Source organism: Lissotriton helveticus, chromosome 1_1 (assembly GCF_964261635.1).
Source record: "Lissotriton helveticus chromosome 1_1, aLisHel1.1, whole genome shotgun sequence".
In the NCBI taxonomy this organism is placed as follows: Eukaryota; Metazoa; Chordata; class Amphibia; order Caudata; family Salamandridae; genus Lissotriton; species Lissotriton helveticus.
This window is the reverse complement of record NC_136057.1, coordinates 868,034,611-868,059,795: the sequence shown is the minus strand read 5'-3', so window position 1 is coordinate 868,059,795 and position 25,185 is coordinate 868,034,611. Positions and strand designations below refer to the sequence as shown.

Below are 25,185 nucleotides of genomic sequence, written 5' to 3'. Positions count from 1 at the left end.
GTGGTTGTTTAGTGTAGGGTCATGCTGGGGGTAGTGTTTTAGGGTTTAGGGTTGTGTTGTAGTGTTTGCGTAGTGTAGGGTCATGCTGGGGGTAGTGTTTTAGGGTTTAGGGTAGTGTTGTAGTGTTTGCGTAGTGTAGGGTCATGCTGGGGGTAGTGTTTTAGGGTTTAGGGTTGTGTTGTAGTGTTTGCGTAGTGTAGGGTCATGCTGGGGCTAGTGTTTTAGGGTTTAGGGTAGTGTTGTAGTGTTTGCGTAGTGTAGGGTCATGCTGGGCGTAGTGTTTTAGGGTTTAGGATAGTGTTGTAGTGTTTGTGTAGTGTAGGGTCATGCTGGGGGTAGTGTTTTAGGGTTTTGGGTAGTGTTGTAGTGTTTGCGTAGTTTAGGGTCATGCTGGGGTGTAGTATTTTAGGGTTTAGGGTAGTGTTGTAGTGTTTGCGTAGTGTAGGGTCATGCTGGGGGTAGTGTTTTAGGGTTTTGGGTAGTGTTGTAGTGTTTGCGTAGTGTAGGGTCATGCTGGGGGTAGTGTTTTAGGGTTTTGGGTAGAGTTGTAGTGTTTGCGTAGTGTGGGGTCATGCTGGGGTGTAGTGTTTTAGGGTTTTGGGTAGTGTTGTAGTGTTTGCGTAGTGTGGGGTCATGCTGGGGTGTAGTGTTTTAGGGTTTTGGGTAGTGTTGTAGTGTTTGCGTAGTGTAGGGTCATGCTGGGGGGAGTGTTTTAGGGTTTTGGGTAGTGTTGTAGTGTTTGCGTAGTGTAGGGTCATGCTGGGGGTAGTGTTTTAGGGTTTTGGGTAGTGTTGTAGTGTTTGCGTAGTGTAGGGTCATGCTGGGGGTAGTGTTTTAGGGTTTTGGGTAGTGTTGTAGTGTTTGCGTAGTGTAGGGTCATGCTGGGGGTAGTGTTTTAGGGTTTAGGGTAGTGTTGTAGTGTTTGCATAGTGTAGGGTCATGCTGGGGGTAGTGTTTTAGGGTTTAGGGTAGTGTTGTAGTGTTTGCGTAGTGTAGGGTCATGCTGGGGGTAGTGTTTTAGGGTTTAGGGTAGTGTTGTAGTGTTTGCGTAGTGTAGGGTCATGCTGGGGGTAGTGTTTTAGGGTTTAGGGTAGTGTTGTAGTGTTTGCATAGTGTAGGGTCATGCTGGGGTGTAGTGTTTTAGGGTTTTGGGTAGTGTTGTAGTGTTTGCGTAGTGTAGGGTCATGCTGGGGGTAGTGTTTTATGGTTTAGGGTAGTGTTGTAGTGTTTGCGTAGTGTAGGGTCATGCTGGGGGTAGTGTTTTAGGGTTTAGGGTTGTGTTGTAGTGTTTGCGTAGTGTAGGGTCATGCTGGGGGTAGTGTTTTAGGGTTTAGGGTTGTGTTGTAGTGTTTGTGTAGTGTAGGGTCATGCTGGGGGTAGTGTTTTAGGGTTTAGGGTAGTGTTGTAGTGTTTGCGTAGTGTAGGGTCATGCTGGGGTGTAGTGTTTTAGGGTTTTGGGTAGTATTGTAGTGTTTGCGTAGTGTAGGGTCATGCTGGGGGTAGTGTTTTAGGGTTCAGGGTAGTGTTGTAGTGTTTGTGTAGTGTAGGGTCATGCTGGGGGTAGTGTTTTAGGGTTTAGGGTAGTGTTGTACTGTTTGTGTAGTGTAGGGTCATGCTGGGGGTAGTGTTTTAGGGTTTAGGGTAGTTTAGTTGTTTAGTGTATGCTAAAGGCATATTCGTTCTAAATGTTTTCGTTATTTTAATTTGCGGCCTAATAGTACATGCAGGATTTTTTTTGCGGACTGATGGTATGCGGGATTTCGTCATATATTCGCTAATCATACTTTCTATGGCAAAATGAACCCCCTCATTTTGTTCCTTTTTAAATTAAATGTTTTAATAGTTACCACTTTATTCCAATCAAGATGGCTTCAGGTGTGCCATACCTTTGTAATAAGTAGGACTGTTAGCACTCTAGTTGTTCTTTAGAACACTCTGGGACATTCTGTCATTGGGCTATAGTTGGGCTACATCTGGCTGATATTTGGGCTACATTTGTTTTTTTTGTCTCTGGTGGCCATCTTTAGGCTACATTGGGCTACATTGGGCTACATTGGGCTACATTTGGGCTCCAACATATATATAGCCCAATGTAGCCCGATATATATTTTTCAAAGTTAATTTTCGTAAAACCACTGGAGCCTATATCTTGAGACATAGCAAAGGCACATCGGGCTACCAGTCCCTACAATTTTGCCAAGTTTGGTGTAAATCCATTCAGCCGTTCAGGCTAAAAGTGAGGCCAACCGCCCTATGGAAAATTGCATGGGAAAAACACGTTTTGGGACCCCCCTTTTTTCTCGGCCCCCCCTTGACGAAACCCCCCCAAATTTTCAGGGGCTGCTCAGGAACAAAATGTTCCATTTTCCTGAAAATTTCAGCCAATTCTGTCCTTAAACGCCAAAGTTATTCGACATAGAATTTTCAAAAATCCCATAGGAAAAAAATCCTAACTATATATACCTACTGGCTATCGCCAGTAGGTAATATATATAGCCAGGAGGTAGTTATAGTTAGGACCTATTTTCCATAGGAAATCCGCAACATTCTATTCAAAATAATTTTGGCACCGATTGACGAATCTTCCGGAAATTTTCAAAACGTATGGCCGCCCCGATCCGCTCCTATCCTGAAAGTTTCACGGTGATTTGTCAAGAGAGGGCCAAAAAAAAGGGGGGGCCCAAAACGTGTTTTCCCAATGCAATTCACCATAGGAAACTTTAGCCGCAGCTACAGCCCGAACTGCTGAACAGAATTACATCAAATTTGGCAAAGAGGTAGCCCTTGGTTAAGAAAAGTGCCTCTTTGTTAAGGGGTGTAAATCCGTTCAGTAGTTGCTGAGAAATTCAAAAGTAAAAACACATATATATCTAGGGCTGCGGATCCTCCTGAGCACGAGTTTGGTGCTAATTGGCTGTCAACACTCCAAACCAGGAAGTGTTGGCAGCCGTCTTGTGCCTCGGTAGAACCGAGGCACAAGAAAGCAGAGAAAAAAGCGCGCAAAACGCAAAAAGGGGGCAGGGTAGAAACACCCTGACCCCCTAGACCTGCTATGGCAAGGCGGGAGCCTTGCGGCTCCCGCCCTGTCATAGCAAACTTGGTTTGGTTTTTGAAAGAGAAAGCACGGAAACCTGCTCTCTCCTCCAAAATGCAAACCCAATAGCTTTTCCACACGGGGAGCTGCATCTTAGCAGCTCTCCATGTCGAAAAGCAATGCCGGCTCCCAAGGGACGCGCGGAGACGGTGGGACCGTGGCTGGATTGGGGACCCCCCACGGTCCCCAACGGAGAGGGACAGCCCCATGGGATGGGGTCCCTGGGGCTATTAGTGGCTGGAAGGGGGTACACGCATCCCCCTCCTCAAATATTAAATTAAATTTTTTTTAAAAAAGGCTGGACCCAAAAATATATGTTTTTTTTAAATGGCCATGCCCCGGGGGATAGGGTCCCTGGGGCAGATTATGGCCTCGGGAGGGGGGCCTCGCGGCCCCCTTCCCAATTTTTTGAAGAAAAAAATTGGGGGGCAGGCCCTCGGGTCCCCAGGGCCAAGAATATTGGGAAAAGAAGGGGGGCCACACGTTTGCACAGTGGTGAAGGGAGGGGGCGGGCCTGAGGTTACATGTGTGCAAACACGCTCTGTGGTGAGTTTTAAGTTGAGGAATTAATACCTCTTCAATCCTAAGAGTCCCTGGGGGCCACCTAGCACACCAGGTACCTTCAGTAAGAGCCATGGAGCTGCGTTGCAGAGTATTGTACAAAGGGGCATGGCCTCTGAACACCTCTCTGCAACGCAGCTCTCTGGCGCATAGTGAAGGTACCTAGTGGGCTAGTTGGCCCCCAGGGACCCTCAGGATTGAGGAGGAATTAATTATTCAACTTAAAATGCGCCACAGGGCGTGTTTGCAGACATGTCACCTCAGGCCACGCCCCCTTCCTTCACCATTGTGCAAACACACCCCGCGGCGAGTTATAAGTTGGGGCATTAATTCTCTTTCAATATTGAGGGTCCCTGAGGGCCAACTAGCCAACCAGGTACCTCCAGTATGTGCCAGGAAGCTGCGTTGCAGACATGTGTTCAAAGACCACGCCCCTTTTTACACCTCTCTGCAACACAGCTTTGTGGCGCCTACTGGAGGTACCTAGTGGGCTTATTTACAGACCCTTAGGATTCAAGGGGACTTAATTTCCCAACTTAGAACGGACACAGGACACGTTTACACAGTGGTGAAGGGAGGGCACGGGGCCTGAGGTGACATGTGACACATGCCCTGTGGCGCGTTTTAAGTTGGGGAATTAATTCCCCTTCATTCCTGAGGGCCCCTGGGGGCACACTAGCCCACCATGTGCATCCAGTAAGTGCCACTGTGCTGTGTTTCAGAGAGGTGGCCCAGGCCGTGCCCCTTTTTACACCTCTCTGCAATGCAGCTCTGTGGAGCTTACTGGAGGTACCTAGTGGGCTTGTTTGCTAGTTGGACCCAAGGGACACTCAGGATTCAAGGGGACTTTATCTCCCAACTTAAAACAACCACAGGGCTCATTTACACAGTGGTGAAGGGAGGGGATGGGGCCTGTGGCGCGTTTTTAGATGGGGAAATAATTCCCCTTCAATCCTGAGGGCTCTGGCGGCTAGCCCACCAGGTGCTTCCAGTAAGCGCCACTGCACTGTGTTTCAGAGAGGTGGCCCAGGCCGTGCCGCTTTTTACACCTCTCTGTGGCGCTAACTGGAGATACCTGGTGGGCTAGTTGGATCCAAGGGACACTCAGGATTCAAGGGGACTTTATCCCCCAAATTAAAACGGCCACAGGGCGTATTTGCACACGTCAGCTTAGCCCCCACTCCATTCACCAGTGTGCAAACGCACCCTGTGGCGCATATTAGGAGGGAGTTTTAACCCCCTGCCCTGTTATATCCTAGAGGCTTACAGAGGAGGTCATTCTTATCACAGGGATACCCCAACGCATAGGGTTCCCTAGTATATGTATGTGTTTAACTGTATTCTAAGTGTCTTTTAGCAGAGCACTGGCTCTAGGACTGGTTAGTCAGAGTCAGTTACCACCAGTACCCATCTGAAAATGTTTTAAAAACTGCACCAAAACCCAACCACTTATAAATTCACCCAGGCACTCTCCTTGCAGTACTCTAATCATTCAGTCAGTATCCAAGTACTCAAGCAGCGAGCCAGGCCTTAGCACATGGACTGCTTCAAACGCCTATCCACTATGCATGCAGTTCTCTAACCACCTACACACTTGTCTTTCACACTTTCAATTCCCTAGTCAGCATCCATACACTCCAGCAAACACCCTGGCACTCCTCTTGCACTTCTCTAGTGTCCCTTTCAGCACCATGTACTAATCCATTCACTGCGCCAAAAACCAAACACTTATAAATTCACCCAGGCAGTTTCCTTGCAGTACTCTAATCATTCAGTCAGTATCCAAGTACTCATGCAGCGAGCCAGGCCTTAGCACATGGACTGCTTCAAATCCCTTCCCACTATGCATGCAGTTCTCTAACCACCTACACACTTGTTTTAGTTTCACACCTTCATTTCCCTAGTCAGTATCCATACACTCCAGCAAACACCCTGTCACTCCCCTTGCACTCCTCTAGTGAACCATTCAGCACCATGTACTAATCCATTCCCCGGCGCCAAAACCCAACCACTTATAAATTCACCCAGGCACTCTCCTTGCAGTACTCTAATCTTTAAGTCAGTACCTGTTAGATTTGGGGGTCTCTTGTTGGCACAGGTAGGTACTTGTGACAAAAAGGGACCCTTGCCTCTAGTCAGGATAAGGGATTACACTCCTAAATAACCCCTGATCACCCCCTTGGTAGCTTGGCGCAAGCAGACAGGCTTATCTCAGAGGCAGTGTGTAAAGCATTTGTGACCTCATACAGTAACCCAGTGACAACACTACAGATGGACACCACACAAGGTTTTACATCAAAAATAAGTATACTTCATATAGAGTTACCATAAGACCATAAACAACAAAAATACACAATACTGTTACTTTAAGATGGTAGATTTAGCTTAGTTAAGTTCAGTTCTTCAGATGCGACACTTTGCGTCAATGTACCTTCGGTTGCGTTGCGCTTCCACGACAAGCAATGTCTAAGCAAGGGAAATGCGGCAAAGTTCAGGTGCAAAGAAATAAAGACGTGAAGATCTTCCAGATGCGGCACACTACTCTGGGGATGCAAGAAGTTCTCGATTCGATGCTTGGACTGCAGTGGCGACACCCTTGTTCCGCGATGCGACGGCAGCAGCTCCACCTGTGACACTCTTCTCCCACAATGCGTGAAGCTTCCGGACGATGCGACAACTACAGCAGCGACATCCACGATGCGACGGCAGCAGCTCTGATGGCGGCGTGCTTCTCGTGGCTGCGAGGCGCTTTTCTTCGATGCGGTGCAGTGCGACAGTTTCAGTGGCGACACCCTCCTTCGGAGTTGCGACTGCAGGCCCAGCGACAGTGACACGCTCCGACCTTGTTTCGAGACTCTTCTCTTGATGCGTTTTAATATGACAGCTACAGCAGCGACTCCCTCCTACGGAGTTGCGACGGCAGCACCAGCGACGGCGACACGCTTCCTCTTCATTGCGAGACGCTCCTCTCGATGGGGTGCAATGCGACAGTTCCAGTGGCGACACCCTCCTTCGGAGTTGCGATGGCAGGCACAGCAACGGCGACACGCTTCTTCCTCGATGAGTCGCGCTTCCAGCTCCTTGCGACACGCAGTTCCTCAGAAGGCCCAAAACAGCAGCAGGCACTTCCAAAGAACTCTGGGGAGCTGGGGTGTGAAGTCTGTTGTCCCTGATACTTCAGCAGGAGGCAAGCTCTTTTCCAAGCCCTTGGAGATCCTTCACAAGTTGAAAGCAAAGTACACAAAGTTCCTTTCTCCTTCCTTTGGCAGTAAGGCAACCACTGCAGGCCAATCCCCCAAGCTGCACTTCAGCTTGGGAATAGTCTCTCCTCAGTTTCTTCAGGTTCCTCTCCTCAGTAAAGGTATCTTCTTGTAGTCCAAAGTGATCTAATTTCATGGGATCAGGGTCCCAATATTTATACTCCAAAATCGTTTGTTCTCTGAGGGGAGAGGGGCCTTTGCCCAGTCCAAACCAGTTCTGAAGCACTCTGTTTACCAGACTTCTCCTTTCCTTTCACAGTGCAGGGCAGAAACATCAGACACCCCACTGGGAGTGGAGCTAGCATTGTGGAAGGCAAGTACAGTCCTGGAGCACTTTGTTTACAGGACTCCTTCTCTTCTTTCAGTGTGTAGGGCAGTGAGGTTCCGTGACGATTTGAACCCGTGTTTTTAACATTGTCGCAAATACATAATTTTGGTATCAGTGAACCGCAAATGATCCATTTAGTATATCCTGGTGGTTTCGCTATGCTACGAGCAAGAGCACTCCTGTTACAAACACATTTCTGATCTACCCGTGGCATCCATCTTAGAACACGGAAGCCATTTTGTATTCTTTGCCCTCACATAGTCAATGAACACGCAATAACCTCTTTCAATTAAGGACACGTAGGCTTTAGCAGGCAATTCACCTTGCTAGTGACACGTGCACCTTAGGCAAGCAACGCTGTGGCAGCATGACTCAGCAAGAGCTGCCTCCCCAGCCTGAGGCCAGTCCTGCTATACTGGTTCTCGTGTCCGTTATCTTGATCATGATTAGGCGGCCGAAGCTGGTAGCCTTGCCCATTTACGACCCACAAACATCTCTTATCCTACTGTTCTATCTTCTGCACCTGGCTCTGCTCCTTTCCTTCTGGGCCTTTATTAGGGGGAGGTAACGAAATTTACGATGAGGCGGTCCGGGTCTTGAATGAGAAATTGACATGGGATTATGATGGAATAGTGGGAACCCCTCGTTCGTAATGTTTTGACATCAGATATTGTTGACGATTCCTGTGCAACGCCAAATATTTATTGTTTAAGATACAAAGGTTTTTTGAATGTGCTAACATGTAAAGAATTTGCCTGAAGCCCAATATTCAGTATATAAGGAGCAACCCTCTTTGTACAAATTGAACAGGCTCCTAGATACTGCCCATGTGTAGTTTCTGTGACTTCTGTGTCCCTGCGATGAATCCTTGGATCTAAATGATGAAGATTCTAGGAGAGGTGTCCCGTCACTTGACTTGCCCATCATAAATAGCTGGACTCCCAGAATCATCCAACTAAATTCCCTCACTTTAGAGCATGGCCTAAGGGCAGCCAATGGGAGGACACCATCAGACCTAGTGGGGGCTCATACATATAACAGGGTCGGCCATTCTTCCCGGATCGATTATATCCTTCTAAATTTTTCTTTGTGGGCTCATATGAAGGATATGGTAGTTCTTCCCTCCCTGGACAGTGATCATAACGCCCTTTCTTTGACCTTATCAATCTGGTGGAAAGAGAACTTCCCTGGAAGTGGAAACCATGATGCTTTCGCAACAGGGCCACTGGGAGGAGTGGTCCCAACAAACTGCTTAAGACGCTTGAAATGGGACAAAGTGGCAATAGATGAGGAGAAAATGGCATGTATCAGAACTGTTACTTCCACAGCCAGTGCCATTTTAAAAAGTCAGCCTATTTGCCCTAATCAGATTACAGCATTGTTCTGTGAGGTCGCACTCTCAATTGGGGACCTTTTCAAGGCCAAAGTAAAAAATGGGAACCCTAATCGTAATAACCAAAAAGGCAAGTCAGGATGGTACACGAAGGAGTGTCGTGCCAAGAAGAGAGCCCTGATATTGGCGGTGAAAAGTGGAAATGCTATCCTAATATCCACTGAACGGAAGGGCTATAAATCGGAGCTTAAAACAGCAAAGAGAGACTGGGAAGACAAGTTCTGGCAGGATCTCCGAACTGCCAGTGGCGGAAAAAACGCAAAAGCTTTCTGGGACTTAGTTCACAAGAAGAACAGACCCCTTGATACAGTTATCACCTGTAATATAACCGAGGACTTATGGTTTACACATTTTTCGAAATTGTATACGGCAACCGCAGTTGAAGCGTTGGATTTCGTTTTACCTCAGCCCCTCAGAGTGATGGAAAGATTCGAGGAAAGTCTGTTCACTAAGATAGAAGCGGAAAGTGCAATAAAATCTCTGGTTCCACGCAAGGCGGCTGGCCCCGATGGTCTTCCGGGTGACTTGCTCCGAGCGGATATAGATGATTGGAGCACACTGATCTCCTCGGTTTTGAATGCTGCTTTGGAAAGCGCACCTCTGCCTGCCTCTTGGATGGCCGCTGAAGTGGTTCCCCTTCACAAAAAAGGTTCGAGAGATGACCCAGGGAACTACAGGCCAATCAGCCTGATCGACTGCTCACAAAAAGTCGCAGGCAAGGTTCTTTTAACAAGAATACAACAATGGGCAGATGAGAACAGGATCCTCTCGGATTTTCAGGCAGGGTTCCGTGCTGGCACTGGAACAATTGAACAATCACTAAGGCTTCTTATGATCCACTGGAAGGTCGTCACAATTGGGAAGGGTACATTATACTTGGCCTTCATCGACCTCCGGACGGCCTTCGATTTGGTCCCCAGAAATAATCTATGGAAGGTTCTTAATGATCTTGGCCTGCCACCTTACCTGCTCCACCTGGTCATGAAGTTTCATGAAAACAACTACGCCCAAATTCGCTGGGGTCCCAATGGCCAAAAAACCCGAAGAATAGATGTGAACAGAGGAGTGCGGCAAGGGTGTGTCCTTGCCCCAACACTCTTTTCGCTCTATGTTAATGGGGTGGTGGACCACTTGTTAAGGATTCCAGCAGATGCCCCTCGTCTGGCAGGTCGCTTTATTCCCACCCTGCTTTTTGCGGACGATACTTTGCTCCTGTCAAAATCGCCAATGGGCCTACAACAGCTTCTCTTAGGCTTTGACGATTTTTGTAAACAAAGAGGACTCTGTATAAATACAGACAAAACAAAGTACCTTATTTTGAACCCTCCGCAAAAACTGGGCCCTCCGCCAACATTGGGCTCTGTGGCATTGGACAGGACAAAAACCTTCGATTATCTGGGCATCAGGTTGGTGGATTCCATGAAATGGGACCAGCATCTGCTTAAAATGTTGTTAAACCTAAAAAGAATAACCGGGACCCTGCTAAAAGAGCAGAGAGCAGCCTCAACTAAACCCATAGCTGCAGTATTGGACATCTACGCGGCCAGAGGAGTAAGTGCTGCCTTGTATGGGGCGGAATTATGGGGAATGTCGAACTTGAAAGACCTTACTCGAGCTGAGAATTCCTTCTTGAGAAGCCTGATGTCCCTTGGCCCGTCTGTCCCCATCTTGCCTCTGCAATTGGACATGGGCTGTCGGGCCATAGAAGATCTAGCGAAGTTACGCCCTTTGCTTCTGTGGGCTCGCATCTGGAGAGTTCCTGAACTCTCAAGTTATGCGGATGGTCTACGGGAGATACTAAGATCGACAGGGTGGGCGAAAATAAAGTGGCTAACGGACATTAAAGCCTTACTTACCAATTTGGGGCTAGAAGAAGCATGGCATCAACAGTCAGCCCCTCCCAAATCCACAATTAAACAACTTTACTGGAATTGGGTAACAAACAGAAGGAATTCCTCCACCTCGATATGCAAGTCGACTAGAAACTTCATGGAGTCCAAAGATACCCCCTATAGAGAACTGTATCTGGACACCATCTCAGCCCCTTGGGAAAGGTCCTTGTATTTTAAATTCAGAACTGGTCTTCTCCCTGTAATGGAATTTACTTGTCATTGGAAAATCCCATACCAGACTGCTCCGTGGTGTCCCTTCTGCCCACAGCGCAGAGAATCTGTCCCCCACTTTTTATTTGAGTGTCCTGCATACATAGTTCCACGGTCAAAATGGCTTAAGCCTATGTGTCGTACTCTGGGCACTAGGCATTGCAACGTGGCCTTAAGGATTCTCTATTCGGACACCCGTACTTTTTACGCATGTGCCACCTCGAAGTACCTTGGGTGGGCATGGCGAATCCGGTCAAAAAGACTTAGGCAAATTGTTTAATTACACTTTTTACCATGGTCTGTTTTAAACTAAATGCTTATTTTAAAACCTACAGATCCATTTTCTGATAGCAGAAAGTTACGGTTTATTTTAAATGTACTGAAAAGTATTTTTTCTTATTGTATGTATGCTTTTTAAGATATTGTTATATGTCGAAATAAAGCCTTTTTGACTGACTGACTGACTGACTGAGTAATAAACCTTTGGTCTTTGACGCCACCATCGAGAAGCCCGTGTTTCTGTTTGTTTGTGCACCGAGGCAGGTAGAACTCCGGGGTCTTCGGGTGTTATCCCTGACACCTCTGGACGGAACCAAAAAGTCCAGAACTCCAATTGGCGCCCAACGTGGGGCGACGTCATTCGGTACCGGTCCAAAAGCCTGAAGAGTTCGAGAAGCTTCGTGTGAAGATTTCAGAGGGAGGCGCCCCACTTCATCGATCCCGGCATATCGCAAAAGTGGCCCGACGTTCTCTTCCACGAGGGTTCCCGTTCAGACGGCTGCAGTGGTTCGTTGCCTTGACCGTCGCCCTGTCTTGGACCCGAGGTGTAGTCCTTAGTACGGCGAGACGTGACGGGTTTCTCCTTGGTGACGTCTTCAGTGCCTCAGTTAAGTATTAAGTGGTTGCTAGTTGGTTACTTCGTAAGGGTTGCTCCTGTTTGGATAATCCTTTTAGTTTTTGGTTTGGTTTGGTTTCGTAAGATTATCACTGGTTGTTCTGGTTAAGATAATCATTTGGTTTAGTCTGGGTATCGATACATTTGTTCGCTTTGGTAGGCCTAAGTTCTTGGTTCGAGTGCGCACCTTTTGTTTGTGTTTTGTCTGTTCTGTGTTCCGGATTATAAAATGGTAAGTCGGAGAAATTGTATGTTGTCTTGTTTTAGTTGCAACAGTGATTCCCAGTTGGAGGACTCGTGTTCGGTTCCTCCGATTGGAACTCCCCTTTATGATCTATATTGCAAATTTGGTGTGGGCCCTATCTCTTATAACGAGGTATGGATCCACTATACAGAGAAAGATGGTGTCCTTAGTTGGCCACTGCATGGTAGTTTTGAACCCCAAGTTCTTGATAATTTAGAAACGAAATTGTTCAAGAAGAAAGCCCGGCCGGCAATGTTTGATTCTTTCCGTTATTGGCGAAAAGAATCTAAACAGAGAGAAATTAAAAAGTTGAAGAAAGAACAGAAAGAGCAAGAGTTGACTTTAGAACAGTCTGCTAAGCAGCTGCAACTCAACGAGTCTGAGAAAGCGATGGAGGTGGCCAATAGAGAGCGTAATTTAGCGATAGACAAGTGCTATCCTGCTTTTCCATCGAGTACAGCTAAGATAGTAGAGGACCCTGAAAAGGATCCCCTGTTGTCTTACTTGTTACGATCACCCCCACCGTATGCACAGGGTGCTACGGCTCCACCTATACCGAATGTTCAATTACCGGTTGCTGGACAACCTGGTGTTCCTGCTCCTCTGAATCAAGTTCCTGTACCTCCTGTGGTCAATATTAATGTTCCTTCGACACCCCCTCTTCCAGGGTTGCCGGCTTCTTTACCTATACCTGTATCGCTCACACCTGCTAGTTCACAGGCTATTTTGCCCGCTACTCCTACTGTTCCTGATCTATCTGTTCCAACTGCTACTCTATTTACTGCTTCTGCTAATATTATGACTCCACTTTCTGTTCGTCGGAGAATCACTGATTCTGTCTCTAATATTCTATCTCCCTTCTATAAAACTCTGATTAAGACTCCTACCTCTGACTCTGTGCAGAGACGTAGTCAGCTTCCCAGTACTGAAGAGCGAGGAATATTAGATTCCACTGCTCTTAGATGGGTTTCGAAAGTTGGAAGATATAATGTACAAGATGTATTAAATACATTTATGCAATGGAACGAACCGACACAACGATATGTGTTCGATGAAATGTGCTTCCTTCTACGTGAGGAATTGGAAAAGGATGACCCTGAATCAAATCTAGAAGAATTAATTAATGTTCAGAAAGAGTTTGCTGCAGGTACGATAGTTGGTCAAAATATAAAAGAAGCGATGGAACTGATTTTAAGTTATAGGAATGACCCATCCCTTCGTTCACCGAGGGAGTTAGAGAAACATAGTACGAAACAAAATCGTCAATACCCAATGAGGGAGGTTCCACCAATTTGGCGTGAAGCTGTACAAGCTAATGTAAACCTTGGTATTGCAGCCGCTCCAGCCCAATTCCAGAGAGTATGGATACATATTCCATGGAAACGAGCTGAAGTATTAGCAGTGAAACAGGCCTTGCCAGATCCGCGTAAAAATCCTGCAGGATACTACAAAGAGTTGGCTCAGACAGTTGACGCTTGTGTATTGAATCTAGCTGACATAGATCTGCTGTTTGGTAATGTAGTACCGCAACCAATTTGGGCTAAGATTCGTAAAGAGAATCATCCAGTTGCCCTAGGTGGTGATTGGGCAGCTATAATTGCAGCGGATGGTCAACAAATAGGTGGTTCTAAACCTGAACCCTTAATTGCTAATTTACCTGGTAGAATAATCGATTTAATGAAAACCCTAATGCCAGCATTACGCGTTAACTGGGACAAATTGTCCGCGTGCAAACAGAAGAAAGACGAAAGCGTCTCCGACTTTTTCACAAGATTCGAAGAGACTTTCGTGGATCATAGTGGTCAGGATATGAGCACAGAAGGAGGCCAGAGATTATTTGTTGATAAATTTGTGCACAATTTGTTGCCAGAACTTAGTGGTAAATTAAAGAATTCTGAAAGTGCGTGGGCTGTCTCTACGACTGCGCAAATACTTGCGACTGCCCAGTACTATGAAAATAGGGATAAAGAGGAGAAAGAAAAATCAGATAAAAAGACGAAAGATTTAAAAACTAAAGTTCTTTTACAGCAAGCATATCCGCCTCGCACGAATAATTCTCATACACAGCAAGGGTCATATCAAAGAACGGAGTATAATTCTCAGAGGCCACAGTACCAATGGAATCAGTGTGCTTATTGCAAAATGGAAGGCCATTATAAGACTGAGTGTCCAGTCTTAGCGCAAAATAATGCTGCGACAGCTCAGAGAGGTCGTGGTGGTTCTATACAAAACTCTAGAGGTCGAGGACGAGGTGCTATGCCTCCACAGACAAGTGATCGCCCTTCTAATCATTTCGATCAGCGAAATGGACAATCTGCCCAACAAAATAGGTCTCAACAGTATCATGTTGAAGACTACTATGAAGCTAGTGAGGAAGTTCAGCCAAGGGAGTACTAGGACAGCCATGGACAAAGAGAGGGAGTAGTATCAGTTCCAGTAGATCAGAGTGGGCCTTATGTCGCAGTAGCAACATCAGGTATAGTCGAACCGTTTCTGTTGGATACTGGTGCAGCAAAAAGTTCTATCATACATGCGAAACTCCCTGGCGCACCTTTGTCTGGCTCAACAAACGTTTCAGTAGGTTTTTCAGGCGCCCCTGTTCACAACCCTGTCTCTGGTCCTTTGTCTATTTCTGTTGGACCCCGCCACTTGAAAGCTCCCCTGATTTTGACGACAGGTTGTAATGAAAATCTACTTGGTTTAGACTTATTAAAACGCCTGTACGCGACATTGTACTGTTCTCCGGCAGGAGTACAGCTTACGTTGGGTAAAAGAATAATTTCTCCGATGTACTTATCGATGGATGCGCTCCCACCAGAGCTGCGTTCTCTCCCTGATACTCTTTGGGCGACTGGTCCTAATGATGTAGGTCTTTTAGAAATTCCACCCTATGTAGTAACTTTGAAAACAAATGCCAAACTTCCACGAATACCACAATACAAGATCTCGAGTGAAGGTGAGCGTGCGCTCCTACTGATAGTGCAAGATCTGATCAAGAAAGACGTTGTAGAAGAAACTAGAGGTAATGTCTGTAATAGTCCTGTACTGCCCATTCTGAAACGAACTGACCCAACAAAACCTCCAGTATATAGGTTTGTAATTGATCTTAGAGAGGTTAATAAAATTGTGATTCCACAGTTTCCTGTGGTTCCAGACATTACTACATTGTTAACGTTGATTCCTGCCACCGCAACATGGTTTTCGGTTATCGACTTGAAAAATGCCTTTTTCAGCATTCCGATAGCCGAGGAAAGCAGAGATATCTTCGGTTTCTCTCTAGGAGGACGAAGCTTCAGGTTTAAACGTGCTGCACAAGGTTATTGTGAAAGCCCATCCATTTACAGTCAAGCATTAAAAAGCCAGTTAGACTCCTTTGTACTTCCTCCTGGTTCTGCTTTAATACAATATGTCGATGATCTTCTAGTGGCTGCCGATGACAAGGAAACTTGCAAAACAGCTACAATTTCTTTATTGCATCATTTGTCAAATTTGAATCACAAGGTGTCACCTTCAAAAATGCAATACTGTTGCCAAGAAGTGACCTACCTAGGTCATCTCTTGTCAAAGGAGGGAAGGAAGTTGACCCCAGAGAGAATAAAAGCAATTACACAGATGAATGTTCCTAGCACGCAGAGAGAAGTACGTGCCTTTTTAGGTATTACCTCATATTGTAGGCAATGGATCCCAAATTTTTCTCTTTTGGCAAAACCGTTGGTAGCTTTGACTGGGAAAAATGTTCCGAGTCCAGTGCCATGGTCTGCCGAATGTCAGGAGAGTTTTTCTGAGTTACGAAATGCACTGTGTTCAGCTCCTGTATTGGGTACACCCGATTACAGTAAGCCATTCACGCTCTATGTCCATGAGAGAGAAGGTTGTGCGTTGAGTGTTTTGACACAGAAATTTGGTGATAAACAACGCCCTTGTGCGTATTTTTCATCAACGTTAGATCCGGTAGCTAGAGCGTTGCCTAGTTGCTTGAGAGCTACAGCCGCAGCTGCAGCCTCCATTCGACAATCTGCTGGTTTAGTAATGAACAACATGCTAGTGGTTATGGTTCCTCATGCTGTGGATACACTCATGAACCGAACCAAGACGCAACACCTTACCAGTGCTAGATTATCAGGTTACGAACTGACATTGCTAGCGAGTCATATTCAGATCAAAAGATGCAATGTATTGAATCCAGCAACATTGTTGCCGACTAGCCAAGAGTCGAGTGATTCCGAACCACATGACTGTTGTTTCAGAACTGAGGAAGAAACAAAAGGACGAATTGATTTAAAAGACACTCCGTTATCAGATCCAGATGGCACATTGTATGTTGATGGGTCTTGCTTCAAATTGGAGAATGGTGATGTGACTGCTGCCTATGCAGTAACGACTTTGCGTACGATTGTGGAGACTGCAAGAGTGAGTCAGAATTCTGCCCAGGCTGCAGAATTGATCGCGCTAACAAGAGCGTGCGTTTTAGCTAAGGGAAAGAGAGTGAATGTGTTCACAGATAGTCAGTACGCGTTCGGCGTAGCCCATAGTTTTGGCCGTTTGTGGAAAGAGAGAGGTTTCATTACGTCCCATGGGACTAAGATTCAACATGGCCAGCTAGTTAATGACTTGTTGGAATCTCTAACCTTGCCGACTGAAGTTGCGATTGTGAAATGCAGTGCTCATAAAGCAATCACGGATGATGTTGGTCGTGGGAATGCTTTTGCCGATGAGACTGCAAAACAGACAGCTAGAAATATGATGAGCAGAATGTATGTTGCAACGTCTGCAAGATGGATTTCTGAGTCTGGAATGTGTGAGGACACAGTGGAAAGCGTGAAAGAAATTCAGAAAGAGGCGACTGAGGAGGAAAAGCTTGCATGGAAAGAGAGCACGGGTAAATTGGACTCGAGTGGGTGTTGGATTGACTTGTCAGAACAACAGCGTTGGATGTTGCCTGATGCGTATGTGCTTGCAGTAGTAACGATGGCACATGGAGCAGCGCACATCAGTTCTAAAGGGATTTGTAAGATGTTGGCTCCAGTTTGGAAGAATGATGGGATTAGTAAGTGTGCAGAGAGAGTGGTGAGAAATTGTATGGTATGCTTGATGCATAATCCTGGCAAGGGAATCCCCACACCTGCAGGTCACTTCGCTCCTCCTTCCTGCCCCTTTGAAGTGATTCAGTTAGACTTCATTCATATGAATCGTTGTAACAATCTAAAGTACGTCCTAGTGGTAGTTTGTGCGTTCTCTAGATGGATTGAAGCATACCCACTGAAGGACAATACTGCCTTGTCCACTGCCAAAATCCTTCTTAAAGAATACTTCCCCAGATTCGGAATGCCACGGATTGTATGGTCAGATAACGGAAGTGAGTTCGTAGGGAAAGTTATGCAGAGTGTGTGTGCCGGCCTAGGGATTAGACAAAAGTTTCACAGTGCGAATCATCCCCAGTCCGCGGGTTTAGTTGAGGGTTACAATGGCACCCTTAAACTGAAACTTGCTAAGATACAAGCATCCACGGGTTTGCCCTGGCCAGATGCACTGCCTTTGGCTTTGTTATCAACAAGAGCAACTGTACATTCTAGAGTAGGGCTTAGTCCATATGAAATAATTTTTGGTCGTCCTGCGAATGTTTGGGGGGTACCTAGACCGAAAGAATTTAAGCAGCTGGAATACCCAATGTTAATTGATTACCTTTTCGACTTGACTGCTAAATTGAGCCTTATTCACCAACAGGTTTTCGATGCATTGCCAAAACCACCGGAGAGTCCAGGTCATCAGCTGAAACCTGGGGATCAAGTAGTCATTAGAAATTTTGCAAGAACGAAAAATCTTCAGCCCAGATTCGTTGGCCCCTTCCAAGTCTTGTTGGCGACGAGAACTGCTATTCGTGTGGCCGGACGGAAGAATTGGATCCATACGACACACGTCAAACGTGTGCCTCTGCCACTTCCTTACGACAACTGGGTAAAGAAAGGAATCAGTGCCTCTGAAGCAGAACAAATACCCAGTTTCATTCCTTTCAGTGATGCAGAACTGATCACTGATACATCAAACTCTGGCTCTCCTCCTGAAACTGCTCTTTTGAACCCTGAACATTTGCCATCTGCACCAAAAGAACATTTGTCATCTGCAAACGTGAACATTGCAACGTCGGCTGAAAATACATTATTTCCAGACCAGACAGCTCCTGCAAAACTGAGATACAACTTGCGATCTCGCAATATGGACAAATAAAGCAGGAAACTGCCTATTTTCACATTGAATTTTTGATACATTGCCTCCAGCCAGGAAGTTTGCTATTATTTTGTTGTTTTAAATTTTGCCTTGCCGTCTGGGTAGCCGTAGGGTCGTGGCTGTGTGCTTAGTTGAATCTGCGGGGGTCAGACACAAGGTCGATCTTTCTGTTAGTTCTGGGAACTCCCAGGGCTGATAGAGGCATTTTCATCTACGTACACATCATCAGTGGTCACGAGCGGATTGTAGAAGATGGAGCTTCCTGAGCTGCAACGAAAGAATGTAATTTATGTTCGCAGAAATAGACTGTACAGAATACTTCACAGCAAATGCTTTCTAATGCAATGTGCAGTTACATTTTTAATTGTTTTAATAACGTTGGTGGGTGGAATCATCTTTGGTGTGCATTTGATTTTCATGCCGGTAACTACAGTACCTCCCCTTGATCCTACTACTTCTACGGTTTCTTCTATGCATTCTTTTCACTCGTTTCCTGAACACGAACAAGCTCGACGCTCAGAATTTATTAACAATACATTTGTACAGCTCTTGCATCAACACCAACTGGTAGTTAATACTACAGACTGCTGGGTGTGTGGCTTGATACCTCACACTATGGATAAAGGCATTCCCTATTTAGTCTTGCCTTTTAGCTATAATGGATCATTTCAGGCCTTTCAGACCATTTTTTCCTATGCCCTTGAGACCTATCCTCCGCGTCCACCACGGTCCACTAAATACAACTCAGCCAACAAAGCTTTAGTCCAGGGAATTATTGACATGATTAAAGACGTCAATAATACTCCGTCTTACCCTAGAGATGAATTACGGGTGTATTTGAGTTGGAACTCTACCGAGTATCGCCTTAGTTTGGGAGAAAGCAAGCGTAAAAGGTCCACTTCAGTCTGGGTCGTGCCTCACCGAGGTCAGGTCTGTTTGCAAGGAAATGGGAGAAATCTGAGAGCTCAGCTAGGGAGGAGTGAGTGCGTTGAGACTTACGTATTTCCGTCTAACTCCTCCCCTGCCTTCCTTACTGCTAGGGGTACTTACTTCATCTGTCAAGACAGAGCGTATACATGGCTGCCTGCTGACTTCTCAGGTTCATGTTATATTGCTCGATTGTTACCTCCGACATACACTGCTTCTTCAGATTATCACAAGACCAGAGTACCAAGAGGTGTCTTCAGCAAGGAAGATACTGCTGGTCAGGAAGCTGGAGACTTCTTCAAAGGTTTCCTTCCGTTTTGGGGGCCTATGGCCAATAGTAGAAATCTACGTCAACTAACACGGGTAGTTGAATCTACTATTACAGAAACTGCTGGTGCCCTTAGTAACTTAACAGCTGAGCTTCAGGCGGATCGTCTCATGACGTTGCAGAACCGTATGGTTCTAGACGTAATACTTGCAGATCGAGGTGGGGTATGCAGAATGATCCAATCGAGCTGCTGTGTTTTTATTCCCAATAATGCTCCAACCGTCTATGAAGCGATCTCTAAGCTACACAAGATTTCCGACTCTATACACGTAGACAAGGGAAACTGGTCCTTCATGGAGTTGTTTTGGACTCTGGTATCAGCGTGGGGATGGAAGGTTCTGATGGTCATTGGTGTCATCCTAGTATTTCTGTTCTCATGCTGCCTTATTATCCAATGTGGTCCCGCTTTGTGTAGTCTCTGTGCTGCAACCTGTTTCAGAAAACCACCTGCATTTGGAGAGAAGGTACGAGACAAGATGATGATGCAACAACATGTCACTGACCTAATGAGCATAGAGTTAGATTCTGACATAGACTGAGTAATTGCCTATGTAAGGGCAAAAGGAGGGTCTGAGGTTCCGTGACGATTTGAACCCGTGTTTTTAACATTGTCGCAAATACATAATTTTGGTATCAGTGAACCGCAAATGATCCATTTAGTATATCCTGGTGGTTTCGCTATGCTACGAGCAAGAGCACTCCTGTTACAAACACATTTCTGATCTACCCGTGGCATCCATCTTAGAACACGGAAGCCATTTTGTATTCTTTGCCCTCACATAGTCAATGAACACGCAATAACCTCTTTCAATTAAGGACACGTAGGCTTTAGCAGGCAATTCACCTTGCTAGTGACACGTGCACCTTAGGCAAGCAACGCTGTGGCAGCATGACTCAGCAAGAGCTGCCTCCCCAGCCTGAGGCCAGTCCTGCTATACTGGTTCTCGTGTCCGTTGGCTTGATCATGATTAGGCGGCCGAAGCTGGTAGCCTTGCCCATTTACGACCCACAAACATCTCTTATCCTACTGTTCTATCTTCTGCACCTGGCTCTGCTCCTTTCCTTCTGGGCCTTTATTAGGGGGAGGTAACGAAATTTACGATGAGGCGGTCCGGGTCTTGAATGAGAAATTGACATGGGATTATGATGGAATAGTGGGAACCCCTCGTTCGTAATGTTTTGACATCAGATATTGTTGACGATTCCTGTGCAACGCCAAATATTTATTGTTTAAGATACAAAGGTTTTTTGAATGTGCTAACATGTAAAGAATTTGCCTGAAGCCCAATATTCAGTATATAAGGAGCAACCCTCTTTGTACAAATTGAACAGGCTCCTAGATACTGCCCATGTGTAGTTTCTGTGACTTCTGTGTCCCTGCAGTAATAAACCTTTGGTCTTTGACGCCACCATCGAGAAGCCCGTGTTTCTGTTTGTTTGTGCACCGAGGCAGGTAGAACTCCGGGGTCTTCGGGTGTTATCCCTGACACCTCTGGACGGAACCAAAAAGTCCAGAACTCCAGCAGAGGCATCAGCCGCTCCCCAGGAGGTGGAGCCAGCATTGTGGAAGGCAGGCATAGCCCTATTCAAGGTTCAGGTGCAACTCCTCCCTCTCATCTAGATGCAGATCTGTCTATTCACCTCTGGGCTGACTCATCCTGTCTCTTGGAATCCCCCAGCCCTGTCACTCACAAAACCAGACAAAGGAATACACAACCTAGCAGAGGCAGGCTTGAAAGATTAGACAAGCAAATACCTACTTTCCAAAAGTGGTATTTGCAAACACAGAATGTTAAAACCAACTTCACTAAAGATGCATTTTATCATTATGAGTTCAGGCATACTAAACTCGAATTCCTACTATGTTCTCCGAATCAGTTTGGATTATAAAATGTAATAATTCTAACAGCCCATTCTGGCCTATGGAGAACAGGTAGCCTTGCAATCGTGAAAAACGAAAATGGCTTTTATTCACTATTAGGACATGCCACACACACCAGGGCTTGTCCTACCTTATACTTACAATGCACCCTGCCTTGGGCCTACCCTAGGGGTGACTGATAAGAAGGAAAGGGAAGGTTTAGGGACTGGCAAGTGGGTGCACTTGCCCAGTCAGCATGACAGTACCAGACTGCTTGCCGGCTCTGCAATGGCGACCTTAGACACATTTTACAAGGCTGCTTCTGTGGGTGGCACAACCAGTGCTGCAGGCTCACCAGCAGCATTTGGATTTACACGCCCTGGGCACACTCAGTGCGCTAGCCTAGGGTCTGACAAGTTAACCAAATAGCCAAACATAGAACCACTGATTATTACATCAATTCACAATAGGGAGCACTTGCACCGTGGCACTGAATAACAGTGGCACAGTGCCCAGAGCATCCAACACCAGCAAAAATACATGAAGCAACAGCAAAAATGGAAGGGAGACCCACGCCAATGATGCCAGGTCTAACACTTGTCCCCTCCGGCTGAAATGTGGGGAGAACTACCCTAACTCCTGGGAGATCTCTTCACTAAGGCGGAAAAATCTGGACAGACCATCAGCGTTGGCTTGTTCTGTACCAGGGCCATGTTCCACCATAAAGTCCATACCCTGCAGGGAAACAGACCACCTCAACCGTTTTGGATTCTCACCCCTCATTTGCATCAACCATCTGAGGGGCCTGTGGTCTGTCTGAACCCGGAAGTGAGTCCCAAACCGGTATGGTCTCAACTTCTTCAGTGCCCAGACCACAGCAAATGCTTCACACTCAATAGCACTCCACCTCTGTTTCCGTGGAAATAACCCCCTACTGATGAAGGCTACAGGTTGATCTAGGCCCTCCTCATTCATCGGTGACAGAACAGCCCCCACACCATGCTCTGAAGCGTCTTTCTGAACGATAAACTCACTTGAAAAGTTGGGTGCCCGGAGCACGGGTGCTGTCCACATTGCAGCTTTCAGGGCCTCAAAAGCTTTCTGACAGGTGTCAGTCCAGAACACCTTCTTGGGCTGCTTCCTGGAAGTCAGCTCTGTCAAAGGTGCATCATTATTGTAATACCCCTTCACAAACCTCCTGTAATACCCTATGAGACCTAAAAAGGTTCTCACCTCTGTCTGGGTTTTGGGTGGCTCCCAAGCCAGGATGGTTTCACTCTTGGGTTGTAGGGACGGCACCTGGCCGCTCCCAACTTGGTGTCCCAAGTACACCACGGAACCCTGCCCGATCTGGCACTTACTCGTCTTGATCGTGAGGCCTGCCTTACACAGCGCCAACAACACTTCCCAGAGGTGGTGCGGATGTTCCTCCCAACCAGCAATGAACACTGCAATGTCATCCAGGTAGGCGGCACTGAACTCATCCAGTCCAACCAACACCTGGTTGACCAACCTCTGAAAGGTGGCAGGGGCATTCTTCATCCCAAAGGGCATAACACAAAACTGGAAATGCCCATCTGCTGTGGAGAATGCTGACCTCTCCTTTGCCCCATCAGTCAAGGCAATCTGCCAGTACCCAGACGTTAAGTCAAACCTGCTGAGGTACCGTGCAGCCCCTAGCCGATCTATGAGCTCATCAGATCTGGAGATGGGGTGCGCGTCAGTCTTTGTGACTGAATAGAGCCCTCTGTGGGCCACACAGAACCGGAGTTCGGGGGTGGCACCCAGCGCTGCAGCCTTCGGGACCAAGACCACTGGGCTGGCCCAAGGACTGCTGGAGGACTCAATCAGCCCTAGCGCAAGCATCTTTGAGACCTCCTCTTTGATGCAAGCCCTCACCCTGTCAGTTACCTGTAAGTTTTATGCTTCTCAGGTAAGCTGTCTCCTGTGTCCACATCATGGACGCACCAATCTGTGACACCAGGAACCAGGGAGAACAGCTCAGAAAACTGTCCCAGCAACTGGCGGCAGTCATTCTGTTGCTCATGGGTCAGGGTGGTAGAGAGGTTAACACCATCCACTGACCCATCTTGCTCTGAGGCTGACAGGAGGTCAGGAAGAGGCTCAGTCTCCTCCTCCATCCCAGCATCTGTTGCCAAGAGCATGCCCACTTCAGACCTCTCTAAATGGGACTTAAGGCGGTTGACAAGTAGGACCCTCAAGTGGTTCCCAGGAGACCGCAAGTCCACCAAGTAGGTAACTGGACTCTTGCTCTCCACAACCTCAAATGGTCGGGTCCACTTATCTTGGAGTGCACAGGGCTCCACTGGGGCCATGACCCACACCTTCTGTCCAGGTTGAAGCTGTACCAGAGTGGCATGCTGGTCATACCATCGCTTCATCTCCTCCTGGCTGGCTTCCAGATTCGCCTGAGCGAGTTGCCTAAAATGCCTAGTCTGGTTCCTGAAGGCCAGCATGTAGCTCTATACATCATGGGGAGGCTTCCTGGGAGATTGCTCCCACTCTTCTTTGACCAGACTCAGAGGTCCTCTGACCGGGTGTCCATAGAGAAGCTCAAAGGGACTGAACCCTAGAGATTTCTGTGGCACCTCCCGGTATGCAAAGAGTAGGCACGGTAAGAGGACATCCCACTTACGCCTCATGGGTTCCTCAAGGCCCATTATCATGCCCTTTAGGGTCCGGTTGAACCTTTCAACCAACCCGTTCCCTTAGGGGTGGTAAGGAGTGGTGAACTTGTAAGTTACACCACATTCCTGCCACAGGGACTTTACATACTTAGAAATTAAGTTGGTTCCCCGGCAGTCATTACCTTATGAGGGAATCCCACTCAGGAGAAAATTCCCATCAGTGCTCGTCCCACTACGGGGGCCGTCACTGTCCTCAGAGGCATGGCTTCTGGGTACCGGGTGGCATGGTCCACCAAGACCAGGATGAACCTGTTGCCCATGGCTGTCTCGGGGTCCGGTGGCCCCACAATGTCAATCCCCACCCGCTCAAAGGGGGTACTGACCACAGGGAATGGCTGGAGCAGAGCCTTGTACTTCTTCCCATTCTTGCCACCTGCCTGGCAAGTCTGACAGGTCCTGCAATGAGTGTCTTAACTCTTGCGCATTTGGGGCCAATGAAAGTGGGTAACAAGCCTCTCAAAGGTCTTGTTCTGCCCCAAATGTCCTGCTAATGGCACATCATGAGCCAGCCCCAGTAAGAAGGCTCTCAACTTCTGGGAAACCACCAGCACACAGGCTGACCTGGGTTCACCAACCGTAGGCTCACTATACAGGAGACCATTCTCCCAGTAATCAAGTATGATCCTGACTGATCACCTGTCGCCTTGATTGCAGTCTGTTGCTGCAAGCCCTCAAGAGAAGGGCATTCTCTCTGCTCCTTGCAGAATTCTTCCCTGGAGGGGCCTCCTTCTTGCTGCCAATGGGTCAGCTCAGGCAGGTCCCCCAGTTCAGCTACCTGCTCCCCTGTAGGCTCCAGGTCATCCCCCTCAGGGTCTACCTCCTCCTGGGCCGTGGGAAATTCGGGGGCTGGTTTCCCATGCCCCCGCCACTTTTCTCTAAGGCAGGTTCCTGGGCCTCCTCTCATGCTCCAGGTCCTCTTGAGAACCCCTACTGGCTGACATTGACCGGGTGGTCACGCACACCCAGTCAGGCAGTCCCACCATCTTCAAGTGAGTACTCTTCTCCACCTTTTCCCAAGGGGAGCTCTCTAAATCGTTCCCCAACAAACAGTCAACAGACATGACAGACCTCACAGCTACCAGAAGAGTACCAGAGACCCCCCAATCAAAGGGAACCTGAGCTATTGGACAATGGCTTTCTTTGTTGTCGGCAGCAATAACTTGGAAAAATGCATGAGGGACAATCTGCTCTTGAGACACCAGGTGACACCTGACAGCTGTCACACTGGCCCCCTGTATCTCTAAGAGCCTCCACCTTTT

The 25,185-nt window shown here is 47.1% G+C and overlaps 1 long non-coding RNA gene across 1 annotated transcript in view; it reads left to right on the top strand.

Annotated features, from left to right (window-relative positions):
* The window catches only part of LOC144771088 (uncharacterized), a 44,490-nt gene extending 23,725 nt beyond the window's left edge, over positions 1 to 20,765 (top strand). The window contains exon 2 of the long non-coding RNA XR_013599098.1: positions 17,602 to 20,765. This is a non-coding gene — a long non-coding RNA (uncharacterized LOC144771088). The remainder of the gene's footprint in view (positions 1 to 17,601) is intronic.
* Positions 20,766 to 25,185: the final 4,420 nt, after the last annotated feature.